The following is a 15460-nucleotide window of genomic DNA, read 5'->3' as shown; positions in this document are numbered from 1 at the left end:
CTCATTTTGTTTGTCCTTTCTCTCCTTTAATTACTCCAAATATTCTCTCAACTTTTCTATCTTTTTTTTTTTTTTTTAGAAATAGCTTCTTTTTTGAAGAAGCTTTTTTAGCCTTTTTTTTTTCCCAACTAGAGTTACCTTGTCCCTGGCTATTATTTCCTGGCTGTGTCATCCTTATGCTATTATTTCCCTTTACTATTTTCTTCCTAACAACAAGAACATAGTTTCTTTATTTTTCCTAAACTCCCTTCTGTTATTGCCCCATGTGGCCTCACTGTGTTGTTATGGAAAAATGCTTTCAATTCAGAACTTTCTTCACTCCTTTTCCCTCATGTCTCCCATTTCACTATGGGGAGTTTGCTTTAGACCCTTCTCTGCTTTATCCACAAAGTCTTTTTCTTTAAAATACAAATAACTCTTAAACTTTATTAGAACCTTATTTTAGTAATGGCACCCTAATGATGTTTTCAACACACAAACATACAAACATACATACATACATACTCCTCCAGCTGCCTATTGTGATTACCCATTACCTGATGCTCCAAGGAAAATGCTTACTTACCAATATGACTCAAGTCCTCTTCTATCGGCTGGACACACATCCCTCTAATGGAGACTTTTCCTTGGTTCCTTAATATTGTTTTGAAGTCTTCTTTGAACCCCACTTTGGGTGCCAGATGTTGCTTTCTATGAAATGGAGCTCAAAGGATATTAAGGAATGATGAGAAAGAAAGAAAGGAAGAAAGGAAGGAAGGAAGGAAGGAAGGGAGGGAGGGAGGGAGGGAGGGAGGGAGGGAGGAAGGAAGGAAGGAAGGAAGGAAGAAAGAAAGAAAGAAAGAAAGAAAGAAAGAAAGAAAGAAAGAAAGAAAGAAAGAAAGAAAGAAAGAAAGAAAAAAAGACACAGATGGGCTCAAGGGGTCTGAAGTCTGTCTGATATAAACTTAAGCTTCAGACCCCCTGAGCCTGTCTATGTCTTCCTTCCTTCCTCCCTTCCTTCTTTCCTTATTTCTTTCCTTCTTCCTTCCTTCCTTCCTTTCTTTCTTTCTCATCATTCCTTAATATCCTTTGAGCTCCATTTCATAGGAAGCAACATCATGCTGTATTATGCTACTTCAGAACTTATGAAGGCCATTTTAGCAGATGTTTATAATGAGTAATGTTTCCAGGCCCCATACTCTACCCCTTAAATGGCCCATGTTCTAGGGGATGCTTTATCCCACAGGGCTGGGATAAAGCTTGGGCTCACAGGCTACCACAGCAATAAAGTGAGCAACAAAATATTACTAAAAATCTGGACAGGCATGCTAAGGTTACTATTACCCAATTACAAGTCCCTGTCATGGAGTTCCACCAGGACTGTAAAGGATCCTGTGAGAGGGAATAACTGGCGTGTACTTCTTCATCCATTTCATACAAAGCACCTTCAAAAGAATCTTGATTGTCAGGATACACAATATTCTACATGTAACATTGCATGAGTTTTCCTTTAGATCAAGAAATCTAAAACCATTTGTTTGCAAAACAACCCTTTTCATCTGGGTAGTTTTATCCATCCCTACACATGGACAGCCATACCACCATCTTTTGGGAACTGTTGACATTCTGGTCTCCTGAGTATAAAAAGACTCAGGAGTCCACCCTGCTACCTACTGGGGTTCTCCCTGATGCTGCTCAATGCATCATGGTGCTTTTCTCTTTTTTTTTTTTAATTTTTTTATTAATCAAAAAAAGAAAAGAAATTAACACAACATTTAGAAATCATTCCATTCTACACATGCACTCAGTAATTCTTAGTATCATCACATAGATGTATGATCATCATTTCTTAGTACATTTGCATCGATTTAGGAAAAGAACTAGCAAAACAGCAGAAAAAGATATAGAATGTTAATATAGAGAAGAGAATTAAAATAATAATACTAATAATATATATATATAAAAAGGAAAAAGAAAAAAACAAAAACAAAAGATACAAACACACAAACAAACAAACAAAAAACCATATTTCAGGTGCAGCTTCATTCAGTGTTCCAACCTAGTTACATTACACTTAGGTATTATTGTGCTGTCCATTTTTGAGTTTTTGTATCTAGTCCTGTTGCACAGTCTGTATCCCTTCAGCTCCAATTACCCATTATCTTACCCTGTTTCTAACTCCTGCTGGTCTCTGTTACCAATGATATAGTCCAAGCTGATTCTCGAATGTCGGTTCACATCAGTGGGACCATACAGTATTTGTCCTTTAGTTTTTGGCTAGGCTCACTCAGCATAATGTTCTCTAGGTCCATCTATGTTATTACATGCTTCATAAGCTTAGTCTGTCTTAAAGCTGCATAATATTCCATCGTAGGTATACGCCACAGTTTGTTTAGCCACTCGTCTGTTGATGGGCATTTTGGCTGTTTCCATCTCTTTGAAATTGTAGATAATGCTGCTATAAACAGTGGTGTGCAAATGTCCGTCTGTGTCTTTGCCCTTAAGTCCTTTGAGTAGATACCTAGCAGTGGTATTGCTGGGTCGTGATCCATTCTGCCATTCTATGTCTTTTGATTGGGAAATTCAGTCCATTAAGTTTTAGTGTTATTACTGTTTGGATAATATTTTCCTCTACCATTTTGGCTTTTGTATTATATATATCATATCTGATTTTCCTTCTTTCTACACTTTACTCCATACCTCTCTCTTCTGTCTTTTCGTATCTGACTCTAGTGCTCCCTTTAGTATTTCTTGCAGAGCTGGTCTCTTGGTCACAAATTCTCTCAGTGACTTTTTGTCTATAAATGTTTTAATTTCTCCTTCATTTTTGAAGGACAATTTTGCTGGATATAGGAGTCTTGGTTGGCAGTTTTTCTCTTTTAGTGATTTAAATATATCATCCCACTGTCTTCTAGCTTCCATGGTTTCTGCTGAGAAATCTACACATAGTCTTATTGGGTTTCCCTTGTATGTGACAGATTGTTTTTCTCTTGCTGCTTTCAAGATCCTCTCTTTCTCTTTGACCTCTGACATTCTAACTAGTAAATGTCTTGGAGAACGCCTATTTGGGTCTATTCTCTTTGGGGTGCGCTGCACTTCTTGGATCTGTATATTTAGGTCTTTCATAAGAGTTGGGAAATTTTCAGTGATAATTTCTTCCATTAGTTTTTCTCCTCCTTTTCCCTTCTCTTCTCCTTCTGGGACACCCACAACACGTATATTTGTGCGCTTCATATTGTCATTCAGTTCCCTGATTCCCTGCTCGAGTTTTTCCATTCTTTTCCCTATAGTTTCTGTTTCTTTTTGGAATTCAGTTGTTCCATCCTCCAGTTCACTAATTGTAGCTTCTGTCTCTTTAGATCTACCATTGTAGATATCCATTGTTTTTTCCATTTTTTCTTCTTTGTCCTTCACTCCCACAAGTTCTGTGATTTGTTTTTTCAGATTTTCTATTTCTTCTTTTTGTTCAGCCCATATCTTCTTCATGTCCTCCCTCAATTTATTGATTTGGTTTTTGAAGAGTTTTTCCATTTCTGTTCGTATATTCAGCATTAGTTGTCTCAGCTCCTGTATCTCATTTGAACTATTGGTTTGTTCCTTTGATTGGGCCATATCTTCAATTTTCCGAGCGTCATCCATTATTTTCTGCTGGTGTCTGGGCATTTGATCAGATTTCCCTGGGTGTGGGACCCAGCTGGTTGAAAGGTTTTTCTGTGGAATCTCTGGGCTCTGTTTTTCTTTTCCTGCCCAGTAGGTGGCGCTCGTGGCGGTCGTTTGTCTGCGGGGCAGTCGGCCCGGGAAACCGCGCATGGAGTCGGGGGTCGCTGGCCGTGGCTTGGGGGAGTGCCGGTCCAAATTGCCCAGCTGGCCCGAGACGCCAAGCGTGACGGGAGGGCCCCGCTATCCAATGTTCCCAGTCAGACCGGGGAGCCACGTGCGTGGAGGGGACCCCAGGCGCCAGCCACCCCAGCCAGGAAAACGTGCACCCCTCGGGTATCTCACCGCAGTGGATTCTCCCTACCCGTTCAGCCGTTCCAGAATGGGGTACGCTGTCTTTTTTGGTCTCTGTCATGACTCCGGGAGCTGTTTCGTATTGTTTCTGTTTCTTTAGTTGCTTTTCTGGAGGAGGAACTAAGACCCGCGCATCTTACTCAGCCGCCATCTTCTCCGGAAGTCCATGGTGCTTTTCTCTTAAATCCACATGTTCATCCATAAGCTGTCCCTAGCCACTTTGGATAGTGTATCCAAAAAGGAGGTGGGGGGGAAGTGTTCGTGTCTCAGATGAACAAAGCATCAACTAATTGCCATACTTCTTCCCAAGCCAGAGAACTGCAATGATCTCATTCTAGCCATGTCCAGTTCTGTTCAGTGGCTGGTACTATCAGTCATGGGAGCCCTTCTGCTGCATCTGCTGGAAGCTTAGTACATACCCAGCAATGAAAGACAACATGGACCTTTGTGTAGGTGTGTGACCATTTTGCCTGGCTGTTAGACACAGCCAGCCTGTTCAGGAGGTAATAAAGCTTTAGAAATCACTAGAGACAAATTTCATCCCTTGGGCCTAATACAGGCCATCTGCTTATCCTGTGAAAGAATAGTGGCAGCCAGGGTCTCTACCCCAGGCAGTAGTACCAAACCAGGTTCCTTGGGTCATGCTAACATGATCAGGATGCAAGACATAAGTTGCTCAAAGCAAAGAACCTGTCTCATCATTGGGTAAGGACACACATACAGGAGCTGGCCACCCCTCAACCCAAGATTACTCCTGTATCATGGTCGGGTTTATGTGTCAACTTGTTCAGGTGGTGGTACCTGTTTGTCTAGTTGAGCAAGTGCTGGCCTGTCTGTTGCTATGAAGACATTTCATAGAATTAAATCATGATCATGTTGGCTGCATCCACAGCTAATTCCATTTGTGATAGCCAAGGGGAGTATCTTCTGCAACGAGTGATGCTTAATCTAATCACTGGAAGCCTTTTAAGGAGAATGCAGAAGAGACTGGCTCTCTTCCTGCTTCAGCCAGTGAGCCACTTCTGTGGAGTTCATCCAGACTCTCCATTGGAGCCCTCAGCTTCACAGCCTTCCCTGTGGATTTTGGACTCTACATTCCCACAGTTACATGAAACATTTTTATAAATTTTATATTTATGAATATTTCTAGTTGATTCTGTTTCTCTAGAGAACCTTAACAAATACAACCTGCAAACCTTGGGTTATTCTGTCACCACAAGGCAAAAGACATAACTTCCAGGGAGGGGCTTCTGTTAGTATTTTCCATGACCATACACCTTCATCCATTGTCCTGGGTTGCAAAACATGGGTGGCTGTTAATAGTAATCCTTCTTTCCACACTCAGTGTCTTTCCAATGCATAACTTCCTTCCACTTGTGTGTGCAAGGGCAAGGCTCATCCCCTCATTTATCAAGCTTAAAGAGGAGCAGCTTGTGTACCAAGGCTGTTCATTTAATAAGTGAATAGTAGTTACCAATCGGGATAGCCCACCCCTTCAATGTGGGCTTCTCTGGGGCTAAAACCTGAAACCTCTTTGTCAAGAAGCCATTCTACCTTGCACTCATTTCCACAGCTTGTGGCCTATATGGGACATGCTATATCCACTGCATATCTAGACTTTTGGTCCAATTTTGGATACACCTTTGGTCTAATCCTGGCCAGAACTTTGGCCCAATTCTGGACCACAAACCCACTGCCATCCAATGGGGGGTAGTTACATCTATCACTTGCAATTTCTTCTGGTCTTCCATTACAGGCCTGTAATGGACTCACTTGCTTGTAGGGGAGCATAGACAACAGTTATTTGCTGCTCAATGGGGGAGTATTTCATTTCTGCTCCTATGGTTCCAGGTATGGGGTTTTGCACCTGCCCTGGTACTTCCAGAGTCCCCAACCAAAGCCTGCTTCATGGAATGTCATGTCCAGGTGGAAAGGAAATGCCTTACCCACCATCTGTAGTGCCTGGGCTTACACTACTCCCTTTTTCTTTGTTACTGCAAAAATGTGTTCTTGATCTCCTCCCCAGTCCCATGGGGCACCTACTTTTTTATTCCATTAAGGCATATTAAGGATGTAAAACCTGAGCCAAATGGGGGATAAACACTCTCCAGGACCCCAAAAGGCCTACAAAAGCTTGTAGCTGTTTTACCATGTTTGGTCTTGAATATGCTTGGACATTATTTATCACAACTTCTGGGATCACTTTGGTCTAACCCAACTAGACAACTCCCAAGAACTAGACAGACAATCCAGGCCCTTGGACCTTGGCCTCATTGATTGCCCATCCCTAGATATCTAGTACATGGTGCAGAGTGTCTATGGCTTCTTCTAGATCTGTAAGAGAATTAGAGGCTAGCATAATATATATAATGATATAAAGACACTGTATCCTTATATTGTCACGTGGCCAAGTCTTGTGCCACCAACTTGTGGCACACAGTAGTACTATGTATATAACCCTGTGACAGCACCACATATGTCCATTGCTGTTCTTTCCATGTGAATGCAAACTGTTCCTGGCTCTCTGGAGCCAGGTCAATGGAGAAAAAATGCCTTTGCCAAGTCCACCACATAGTGGCACTGCCCTAATGAAAGAGTCAGTTGATCCATTATCACAGTCATTAATGATACTGCAGCATGCAGGGGAGGAGTGACTTTATTGAGCTCACAGTAATCAACAGTCATTCTTTATGTGCTGTCCAGCATTTGGACAGTCCAAACTGGGGAACTGTAAGGACTATGGGCTGTCCTCACAATCTCAGCCTTTTCTAATTGTAGGATCATTTGTCCAATTTCTTCTTATTCTCCTGGCAACCACTATTGCTTCATCTTAATAATTCTTTGGGGCTCAGGCAGGTGCACTGGGGAATGGTGAGGATGATCTCTAAGCACAAGTTTTATTATTAATACCCATAACTGAAATTCTCCTTGGGTGGTTTTTAAAGTCAGTCTTTGAAAAATGTCCATGCCTAGTATATATTCAGAACTAGCAGAGATATATACTGTGTAGGCTTAGGGCAGCAAGCGATCAATGCCAGGCACTACCACGACATGTCTTACACAGACTGTGGTGCCCTCCATATCCATCAATGTGAGTTAGAGACCGTCAGACCAGTTTAAGTTTCCATATAACAAAGTGCATATTGCCCCTGTGTTTACTGGGGCCAATACATGCTGTATATTATTGGGAGGGCAGTATATTGAAAGTTTTATATGTGATCTTTAGTCCCCTGACTTCCCAGCTACCTGGGCTCCATGGCCAGTGTGTCAGTCAATCAAGTTTATGTCAGTCCCGCTGCTTGAGCATAAAACATCACATAAGCATAAAGGGCAGGGCTCATCTTGCCCTTTTACCTTTAACTTAGTGAATCACTGTTCCTGGGCAACTCTTTCTACAAAGCCAATAATACTTCATTGGTCTGTTGATAAATTTCCTCTGGATCTATCTTTGCAGCTAGTAAATTAGCCATATTTGTAACCTTGATATATTGGTGGACCATCAGCTTTGCCAGCCCCTTTCTGCTAGTGGGGCAGTTTCCATTTGGATGGCAGCTCCACCTCTTGTTTTACCAGGTACACTCCTTTCTTCCATTCCCACATTCCCACATTCTCTAACTGTGCTGTTTCACTTATTGAGAGCTCCAGACTGTCAGCCCCATTGTCTCACAGCTACAACAGCCATGCTAGGAGTGTCTCACCAGGTTTTGCCATATATGTCTTGCAAGATCTTGTAAGAGATCAGGAGCTTGACCCCAGCTGAGTGGAAAGTCCCCCCCAGGCCCATGAAGAACACCCAGTAATGGGGTCAGGATGTGGGAATCACACAAACCTGTTTTTGCAAAAGCTAATAACATTCTTTGCTTCTGTAGATAAGCTTGCTTGCTTACAGCTGCAAAACCAGGGTGTGGGTCTGTGAAACAAACCCACTTCTCTGCTTCTGTGAATAAGCTTGCAGCTTCAGCCTTTATAAGCCTACCCTGCAAGCCTCACAGGGCTGCTTTCTGGATCCTCCTTCTTGGGATTACTGAGGCAGTTGTCAGCCGGCTAATAAAGACTCCTAATTGGCTTGCAAATTGACATTGTTTGGTGTTTCTGTTGGTGTGCCCCACTGCAATCTCAGAGTCCTGCTGGAGTATATGCCAGTATATTATCTGTCGGTGGACCTGTGGGGGTGGGGGGCCTGCTGCTCCATCCCTTAGAGCCAAGGGCTGGTCGTGCTTAACCCATTGCTTCACTGTGGATGGGCATGGAGCAAGAGAGGAGTACTTGCCTGGAACAGTGTTGACTCACTCTGACTCCCACCATTTCAGGCAGCCCTGGCACTGCCACTTCCTCTTCCAGGGCTTGGATTTGGACTTTCATTTCATCATGCTTTTGCTGCAGTCTCCAGACCTGTACTTTCACTGCTAAATCTCCCTTGTGCTGTTCTCACACCATGGTTAAAGAAAACAAAGACACTTTCCCTGCCATACTGTGCTGGGGAACCTGGATGCCAGCTTTAACATTCTTTAAAGCCTTGTCACTCCCATGTGGAGTGGGATTCACATGATTCCAAGACTCCAGAGCAGACCATTGCAGCAAAGACTGCCACTAAGAGATACCACAAGCCTGTGGAGGGCCACATCCCATCCAGTCTGGCTTCCTCAGGGGCAGAGGGGTCACTCACCATTCATCCTGCTGACTAAGCCAATTGTTAGGTTCCAGTTTAAGAGAGGTCACTCTGGTTTGGTAGTGAATTGAAAGAAAACAAGAGAAGCATCTGGTAGAGTGATCATCTTTAGTCATTCTCTCCACTCTTCTCTGATGGTTACAGAGCAGTAGGCCCTCATATACTAAATTACTCAAAAGTAACATTTTTCAACAAGTGACTTCACTCATGGGATATCTGAATAGATACATGCACAATACCTCATTGCTTATGTAAGCTATGCTGTATCATGCTCCCCCAGAACTTATGAAGGCCATCTTAGCAGGCTGTTTATAACGTGTAATGTTTGTTGGCTCCACAATACCTATGCATGGAATTGTTGGCAATGATTTGTCCAGTCCCAAGTATTTGAACAAATTTAGTCCTGTGTCATTATCAAGAAAGCCTTTGATTCTATTTCCCTGTCAGTGAATGTGCTCTACTCCTGCCCAATGCACTTATCTGAGCCTATTCTTTCAGACTGGTTTCTTTTCCATCTCGCTGGCCATCGGCTACAGTGACCTCTCCTTCCCAGGCTTCCTGGAGCTCTGATTTCCTGCGCTTCTCATAGAGGGCCTTTATTTAAATTGGTTTTCCTTTTGACATGTGCATCACTTCTTCAACTGTTTGCCAAGCATCTTCACATTCCTCAAAATGCTAAGGAAACCCTGACTGATACACACCTGCAACCTACTGCTTTACTTTACAGTCCACCCTCAGTCTCACCCCAGGAGTACCTATAAAATTGCTGTTCTCCTCTTTGTTCTTCATAGTTTTGGCCCTAAGGAACAGAAGGAAACACACATACATAACAGAAACAGAGACTAGTGTTGGCAAGGATCTTGGTATAAAATTAAATCTTAACTGTTTGTGAAGTCACAAGAATCTAATAGCCTTTCTATAGATTTAAGCCTAGTTGGATATATATTTCTAAGCAGCATGGATTTAACCAGAGATGATGTCTCCAATCATTAGCATCTGAGATGTTTCCAGCATCATTCTGCACACACAGGAACTCCTGGTAAAAGAGCTCCCTGTTAATACTCTTCAACAAATGACTACTCAGGGTGGCCAATGGAACTACAATGAGAAAGAACAATGGATTATGTAGGTCCAGTGATTGTATTTCTAGGGTGCAGGAGTTAATGTTAACCATGACCTAGAAATGCTGTGGCAGCTTCTAGGAGGAGGAAGTGCTGTGGTTGCAGTCCAAGATTAGGACTGCTTTATTTGATAGCTTGAGAGGAACAGAATGTCCCAGAACAAAGCTGGGTGTTCTTTCTATCTATTTCAAAGTAGCAAACAAACTGTGCCAACAGGAATCCTGCTTCCTACACTGTATATTTGTTCCTGGTCACATATCTGTAGCCCTATATAACTTGTTGCTATCTAACAATAAACTTGTCTGTTGACAGATGTCTGGAGGACCCCTAATCCTGTTTTTCTTTTCATTTCATTTCTTGGTACTTTGAGCCTTGCCATGGTAAACAACTGCAACACCTGGTGCCCAACATGGGGCTCAAAAATTAATTTGGATGTCATACCAAGAAACCAAGGAAAAGCTCTCCATTTGAGAGATCAGGTGAGCTGCCAAACAGACTCAAACCACAGTAAATAATATATTTTCACAGTAAGTAATATATTTTCCTTGTAGCATCAGGGTAACGGGTAATCATCATGGGCAACTGGAAGAATATGTACAAGTTGTAAAAACTCTTCTCAAAACTACAGGGGTCTCAGTGAAGACTTCAGAGTCACTGGAGTTCTTTTCTTTAGTACAGAAGCATTGCTATTGGTTTCAGCCTCAAGGCCATAATGTTTTAAATCTTAAACAATGGAGATTGGTTATGAAGGTGATAATTAAGAATGGGGTAGTCTCATGCAGGAAAAAGAGGAAGCAAATCTTTTTTTTAAGTAAATGTATGGGTACTAGTTGTGCAGACTTAGACATTTGCTTGAGCTAGACTCGGCAATGTACTTTTGCTTTTTCTCAGTTATCCAAATATATAATTGAGCCCACTGCTGATATAACACCCCAACCCATACCTTTAACTTGGAAAACAAATGAGCCTATGTGGGTTGAGCCATGGCCCTTATCTAAAGAAAAGTTAGTGGCTCTAACTCAGTTAGTTCAAGAACAGTTTAAAGCAGGACATATAGAAAACTGATTTTTCTAAATCTCATAGTCCTTGGAATTCTCCAGTATTTATTATAAAAAAGAAATCAGAAAAATGGAGAATGTTTACTGATTTGATAAAAGTTAATGCTGTAATTCAACTTATGGAGTCATTACAACCTGGCTTGCCCACACTGGTTATAATTCCTAAAAACTGCTTTATTATTATTATAGATTTAAAAGATTGCTTCTTTATCATACCTTTAGCAGAGCAAGATAAAGAAAAATTAATTTATGAGCTTGTTCTTAATAAGCTGACTTTATATAAAAAATTCATATACACCTGAGTCAAAAAATATTCAATAGAAACAATGCCATGCCAAACAAAAGTCAGTACTAAACAGTTCCTATGAAATTGTAATGGATTGGTCGCCTAAGGAGTATGCAATTCAGAACTGTAGTTCTGACTCAAAATGTTTGGGTATGTTACCTTGGATTAATCTAAATAATTATTCTACTAAAATTTATACCAACGCTACAAATAAAATCTTGTGACAAGGAATGGGAATGGCAGCCCCATCTCCTTTTGCTAACTCAGGTCCTCGACAAACAACAATTTTGAAACTGGCCATGAGTTTAGCTCCTATTCATATTTGAAAAAGAAATATATTTTAAGAAGTTTAAAAATTAAATTTCTTGTTAAAAACTATATATTGATGTTTCAAATATGCATTAACTAAAGTATTTTAAGTATTTAACATTATTCTAACAAATTTAATTTTGATGGTAATTATATGTGGTAAAATATTTGCTTAAAATAATGACTTAAGCATGAAAAATATAAAGGATGTATTTTTATTAATAGAAAAAAGAGAATAGTTTTATCCTAAGATGAAATAAATAACTGTTACAGAATGAGAAAAATGTAAGAGAAAGCCTGAACTAATATAATTATTGCTGAGGGTTTGTAAAAATGGAAATTACGGTCAAAATCAAGAAAGATTAAATGAATCTCAAATGACAACATTTTCTTGGATTCTTAGCCTGTTCTAATGAAGAGACATAAAATTTTTTTCTAAATAATCAGTGTAAAAAGCAGAGAGTCTGTGTTTTATCAAAATAACTTATGTTAACTTTTATCATGTCCTTATCTATATAAAAAATACTAATTTTCTCCTGGGTATCATTATACAGGCTAAAAACTGTTTCTTTTCTTGCCCCAAACCAGGTGGCTTAATCTATTTTTTTAAAAAAAGAAATAGAAAGACAACAGAAAAAGAAATAAAATGATAATAGAGAGAAAAAAATAAAAATAAAAATAAAAAAATAAAAAAATTAAAACTCTACCTCAGATGCAGCTTCATTCAGTGTTTTAACATAATTATATTACAATTAGGTATTATTGTGCTGTCCATTTCTGAGTTTTTGTATCCAGTCCTGTTGCACAGTCTATATCCCTTAATCTATTAATCTAAGTAATGTTGCTGTAAATAAATCTATTACTGGCTAAATAATATTCAAATCATGTAAATATCTAAATTCCTTTAAGCCAAAATATTTTAATGCTTTGTCCAGTGTTTATATAAACTACATATGTATAAACTAAATTTATCCCCAAGTAACCATGGCTTGTGTTGGGAGCAAATCAAATTCTGAGGGCTGAACACAAAGAAAAAATACATTTTTGGAGTCTATTCTTTTCACCTGATATTGCTATTGCATGCAACTGATGTTGCTATTGCATGACCTGGGTAAAAAACAGTTAAAATGTATGCTCTAGCTAGGGGGACTGGCTATCATCCCAGAAGGAGGTGTACTTTAATAAAAATATCTAGGTCCCAGAAAGCTCTTCTTGGTCCCTAGCCAGCTCCCAGAGGACCCAACTGGGCCCGGTCATGTAAGCAAATTGGAATTTGGCCACTATTGTGGGAAAATATCATAACAATTGCATGCAATAAATTTAAAATGACCAAAAATGCATAGCCAATTATAAAGAATCCTCATTCCTGCATTCCTTTTTGATCAATCCAATGAATGCAATTCATTTTACAAAATCTGGTCATTTACTGTGGGTAGATGTCACTATTAACACTTACTGTGCTTTCATTTTTGATACCTGCCACTCTGAGGAAAACTCAAAACATGTTATTTTGCATTGCTTCACTACATTTCACATTATGAATAAACCAGCAACACTCAATACAGATAATAGCCCTCAGTGATTTTACAGAACAAATAAATAATCATTTCCCTACATCTAAATTACTGCATTTCTTAAAATGCACCACATGGATTTTACCTAAAATAATAAAACAACACCCTATTGCAACCACATTAACTGTATTTACCGATGGTAGTAGTAATGGAAAAGCAGCATATGTTACTGATTATGAACAAGAAGTTTGGCAAACTAAATATACCTCTGCTCAATGCACTGAATTAGATGCAGTAATACATATATGTGAGCATTTTCCTCAGGCTTTAAATATAATTTCAGACTCTGAATATGTATGTCAGGCTGTAAATAATATTGGAACAGCAACGTTGTTTCCTACATATGCATTTACAAAATCTAATATGAAAAAAACTAACCCCATATCTATCATTCATATTCATTCACATATTGGTTTGCCTGGTCTGCTTGTGCAACAAAATTCTAATGTGGATCAATTAGTCAGCATTGTACATACTCCTCACACTCTATATCAACTTATTCTCATCAATACAAAAGGCTTAAGAAAACAATTCCCACAACTTACTAAAGATCAAGCCCAAGATATTATCTGACAGTGTCCTACTTGCAGTCCTATAGTTACCCCTTCCTTCCTGGCTGGAACAAATCCACCAGGTACACATGCTAATTCTCTATGACAGATGGATGTTACTCACATTTCTTCATTCAAAAAATTACAATGGGTTCATATAATAATTGACACTTACTCTCACTTCATATGGCCCACAATCCAAACTGGAATGCATTTTTGTCATGTACAAGCTCACCTGCTATCCACGTTTGCAATAATAGGTCTCCCAATAACAATAAAAACTGATAATGGTCCAGCACATACAAATCAGGTTTTTCAAAAATTTTGTCGGACATATAGTATCTCTCATGTCCCGGGAATCCCATATAATCTCACTGGTCAAGCCATTGTTGAACAAGTCAACAGAACCCTGAAAGAAATGTTAGAGAAACAAAAAGGGGGAGATGTAGAAGGGATGTTAATACCTCAACCAGGAGATAGGATAACGAGAGCATTATTTACCTTAAATTTTAAAAATATTTGTGAATCTTTTAAGGAAACCCCTGTGGAACATCATTTTAATAATTTGTTCAAAGAAACATCCAATGAAAATATGGATAAACATAATACAGAAACACAATATCAGCCAATATATTGGAAATACATCAAAGATAATAAATGGAAACAAGGGGTTGTAAAAATATGGGGTTGAGGATTTGCTCTTACCATTTCAGATGACGGCGAGTCAATTTGGATCCCAGCTAAATGACTCAAGCCACATTTGGAAAAGACGTCTGTTTTCTGTCTGGATCTTAATAACAAGGAAGTGCACAGTAATGGGAGAAAATCATTCTTCTTAGGCATATGTACCTAATCCCCCTCTTCTTCATGTTTTGACGTGGGCCGATATTTCTATGCCAGTATATAGATATATATATATATTTTTTTTTTTTTTTTTTTTTAAGAGAGAGGGAGGAAAGGAAGGAAAGACAGAGAAGGAAGGAAGGGAGGAAGAAAGGGAAACATTTTTAAACATTTTCTTGTTTTATTATATTTCGTTTGTTTGTTTATTTTTTACATGGGCTGGGGCCGGGAATCGAACCGGGGTCCTCCGGCACGGCAGGCAAGCACTCTTGCCCGCTGAGCCACCGCGGCCCGCCCAATATATTTAAATTATACTTTAGGATTCCCAGGACCAGTTGAGCATGACTTCCAAAAATGCCTCAAGAAGAAGGGAAGGCGATATTAAATTTAACATTACCTTACGATTTTAGGCCATTGTGTACAAGAAATCAGCTTCCCTGTGTGGTTATTACTTATCGTACAACCTGGTATTCCCTGAATAATGGGTCCCTTAATATGCTATATGTATACCCTTCATTTAATTCTACTGAGTCAAATAAAACCTGTTAAAGGAAAATGGAGAAAACTGGGAAGGATGGCAATTATGCCATAAGGAAAGTGCCTTTATCGTCTTTAATGCTTTCCATGGAATAGTATGAGATGCGACCCCTGTGGGGCCAACTATCTCTAATTCAGGCATAATGGAAATAACATGGAAAGGAAAAATGAATCAAACGCTTATACATCAGGGAAAGTTTATACCTAACCCATGGGATGAGAAAAAAAATCTATGGGAAAAAATCACTCAAAAAAAAAATCTATGGAAAATATTCTTAGGTCTTGGACCCATATTTATAGCTAACTTCAAATTTCAATTTTATTTTGAATGCATCACATAAGCATTTTTTTTAACAGTAAATGTATTCGGGATCCATATGTGTTTATTGTAGGGGAAATAATGATTAATACCATGGAGAAAGCTATATAGTGTGAAAATTGTTCTTTATTTACATGTCTTCAAGTTATTAAATTACAGGAAAATCAAACAATTATACCTGCCAGAAGCAGAGGAGCAATCTG

The 15460-nt window shown here is 39.4% G+C and overlaps 1 long non-coding RNA gene across 3 annotated transcripts in view; it reads right to left on the bottom strand.

Moving 5' to 3' along the window:
* The window catches only part of LOC143691285 (uncharacterized), a 46514-nt gene that overhangs the window by 11269 nt on the left and 19785 nt on the right, over nucleotides 1–15460 (bottom strand). The window contains exons 2-3 of one of the 3 annotated variants that reach the window (XR_013179441.1): nucleotides 14264–14348; nucleotides 13794–13967 (exon numbers count right to left, since the gene is read on the bottom strand). This is a non-coding gene — a long non-coding RNA (uncharacterized LOC143691285). Of the gene's footprint in view, nucleotides 1–13793; nucleotides 13968–14263; nucleotides 14458–15460 lie in introns of those variants that run through there. The other 2 variants (XR_013179440.1, XR_013179442.1) reach the window with 2 other exon arrangements.

This window comes from Tamandua tetradactyla, chromosome 7, assembly GCF_023851605.1.
Source record: "Tamandua tetradactyla isolate mTamTet1 chromosome 7, mTamTet1.pri, whole genome shotgun sequence".
Lineage (NCBI taxonomy): Eukaryota > Metazoa > Chordata > Mammalia > Pilosa > Myrmecophagidae > Tamandua > Tamandua tetradactyla.
This window is presented reverse-complemented; position numbering and strand designations above follow the sequence as displayed.